Raw genomic sequence first — 2,809 nt, 5'->3', positions numbered from 1 at the left:
GAGGGGTCCTCGAAAGGCCCAGTCCAACCCTGTCATTTCACAGAAAGGGAAAGTGAGGCACGAAGAGTCTCAGAGGACCCCAGGTGAAGAGCTGGAGAGGATTTTGGATATCATCTATTTTAACCCCTGTATTTTATAGCCAGGGAAACCGGGGCCCTGAGAAATGCAATGACTTACCCAAGGTCGCACAAATAGTAAAGAACAGCACTGGCACTCTCTCCATGGCACGGGTGTGGCCTCTCCATGATGCACTGTCCCTTCCTTTCTTGTCCACTCTAGGTCAAAGGAGTCAAAGGAGTGGGGGGACTCTCTCTTGGGGGAACCCATTTCTAGATTGGGGCATGGGATTAGGGATTCCGTGGTCACTTGATTCTTAGGAATCACTCCCCCTTCCCTCCTGGCACATTCTATTTCATGGGAGAGGCTGGTCTCCGTACTCCATCCATCTGTCCACCAATCAGCATTTATTAATCACCTACTGTGTGCCAGGTACTATAAGCTTTGCCTGCCCTCCAGGAGTTTCCAACCTATTTGAGGAGAATAGATTCTCAGGGGATGATACATTTATATGGTGCTTAAAGGTTTACAAAGTACTTTTCCTCTTTCCAGGGGCAGAATCTACTTTTACGTTCTCTGTCTCCTTCCATTGAATTTAATGAGCACTTATGAAGCCACTATAGTGTGCTAGGAAATATCGCTGCTTAGAAATGGGCCCCACAAAAGATGACTGGTCCAGGGAGAGAACGCCAACACACAGAGGGCAGGAGGAATCAGGACAGGCTTCCCAGGGGAGGTGGCACCTGAACCAAGCCTGTCTTCTCTTTAATCACTGTCGAGAGAGAGTTCTCACTATCCATCCCTCGCTCCTTATCACAGATTACTCCCAGAAGACAAATGGAATCATTCCTGACTCTTGTCCACAATCTGGCCCTCCGTCCTTGGGATGTACCTTTCCCTGATAGACAGTCCTCACCTTTTTAGGCAACACCTCCTCCTTGAAGCCTTCCCAGATTTCCCCATCTCCCTTAAATCTTGGCCTGACCTCCTCTCCTCTGCAGGAGCATGAGAACTAAAACTGGAAGGGATCTTTGAGATCATTCTGCAGAAGAGGAATCCCAGGCACAGAGTCTGGCTCAAGATCATACAGCTAACACAGGGCAGAGGAGAAACTCGAACACAGAACTTCTGACTCAATCCATGGCTCTTTGGACTGAATCACAATTGCCTGGTGCAGCGAGCAGAGCCCTTCAGGTTGCATTCAGAGGGCTTGGGATCGAAGTCCAGCCCTGCCACTCACAAACTGCGTGACTAGGCAAGTCACTTCCCCACCACTGGCCTCAGTTTCCCCATCTGTAAAAAAAAGAGGGGGTCGGCCTGGACGGCCTCTGAGGTCCCAGCTCCAATCCAGGGTCTCGGTCTCCCTCACTGGACTATCAGTGTCCAGGGACAGGAGCTGGATTTAGCCCTATGGCGTAGTCCTCAAAGAATAGAACTGGGTAGAATTGAATTGAATTGAATTAGCAGAACCCGGCCTGGGCCTTTGGGCGGGAGCTTGGAGCTCATCTAGTCTCAGACCCTCTCCCTTAACAGAGAAGGAAACTGAGGCTCAGAGAGGACCTCAGAGAGACGGGGAGGAGTCTTACGGGTCACCTAGTCCAACCACGCACTTTGCAGAGAAGGAAACTGAGTCCGAGAGGGTTTAGGAAATCGTTCTCCTTAATAAAGACTGACTCACCCAAGAAATGTCGCTGGCTGGGCCGGGCCGGGAGTACTCCCTCCCTTTGTACGGTCCTTAGGCCAGGCTGGGAATGGGAACCTGGGGAGGGGGCACTGAGGACTGACAGACCTGCCCCTTTCTGCAGCAGCACCACTCTCCTCCCCACCCCTTCTTGGGGCTACCACAGGAGGCCCCCCATCCTACACCCCACGCCTCAGATGTGGGATCCAAATCCGGGCTCCCCAACTCCAAGCCCTGCTGTCCTTCCGGGCGCCGAGGGCGGAATCCAGGCACCCTGCCCTATCCCCCACCCCCAGGCGTGAGCCCTGCCCCTGGGGGAGGCCTGGCTGACAGATGCTGGGCCTTCCCTGCCCAGGGCCAGGAGCAGCCTCAGCCAATGAAACGTGGGGTGGGCCGGCCCGGGAAGACCTGCTTCCTGGTCCCAGCCACTCACCAGCTGTGGGTTCTCACGAGCCCATGTGGGTAGGAGCAGTGTGGGGCAGTGGGTAGCTCCCTGGAGTTCGAGGTCTGCTCCAGCTGCCTGGGCAGCCCTGGGCAATGCCTTCCCCTCTCCGGGCCTCTCTGCTGTGATACAAAAGGGCTGGACTCAGGGATCTCTGGGGTTCAGCTCCAGATCTGGCAGCAGACTCCCATGGCCTCAGCAGGTAAACAAACACGGGGCTCTGTGAGAGCTTCCTCATCTGTGAAATGGGTATAGGAATATATGTCTCGATTATCTTTCAAGGAAGAGGAAATGCTCATTAGTTCAAAGGGACAGGACCACTGGGTGCCTGGAGTCAGAAAAGGACACAGGTGCTGACCCTCATTCACTGTGTCACCCTGGGCAAGTCACTTCCTCAGCTCCCCAACTTGTCCAGGACTCCCTCTACAGCCCCCCAACTTGTCCAGGGCTCCCTCCCCAGCCCCCCAACTTGTCCAGGACTCCCTCCCCAGCCCCCCAACTTGTCCAGGGCTCCCTCCCCAGCCCCCCAACTTGTCCAGGACTCCCTCCGCAGCCCCTCAACTTGTCCAGGACTCCCTCTCCAGCCCCCCAACTTGTCCAGGGCTCCCTCCCCAGTCCCCCAACTTGTC

The 2,809-nt window shown here is 54.9% G+C and overlaps 1 long non-coding RNA gene across 1 annotated transcript in view; it reads right to left on the bottom strand.

Annotated features, from left to right (window-relative positions):
* The window catches only part of LOC114052683, a 4,191-nt gene extending 2,267 nt beyond the window's left edge, over positions 1 to 1,924 (bottom strand). The window contains exons 1-2 of the long non-coding RNA XR_003570300.1: positions 1,736 to 1,924; positions 178 to 275 (exon numbers count right to left, since the gene is read on the bottom strand). This is a non-coding gene — a long non-coding RNA (uncharacterized LOC114052683). The remainder of the gene's footprint in view (positions 1 to 177; positions 276 to 1,735) is intronic.
* Between the last annotated feature and the right edge of the window lie 885 nt (positions 1,925 to 2,809).

Source organism: Vombatus ursinus, unplaced genomic scaffold (genome assembly GCF_900497805.2).
Source record: "Vombatus ursinus unplaced genomic scaffold, bare-nosed wombat genome assembly UNPS02014808.1, whole genome shotgun sequence".
In the NCBI taxonomy this organism is placed as follows: Eukaryota; Metazoa; Chordata; class Mammalia; order Diprotodontia; family Vombatidae; genus Vombatus; species Vombatus ursinus.
The sequence above is the reverse complement of the archived record's forward strand: the minus strand, read 5'-3'. Positions and strand labels throughout refer to the sequence as shown.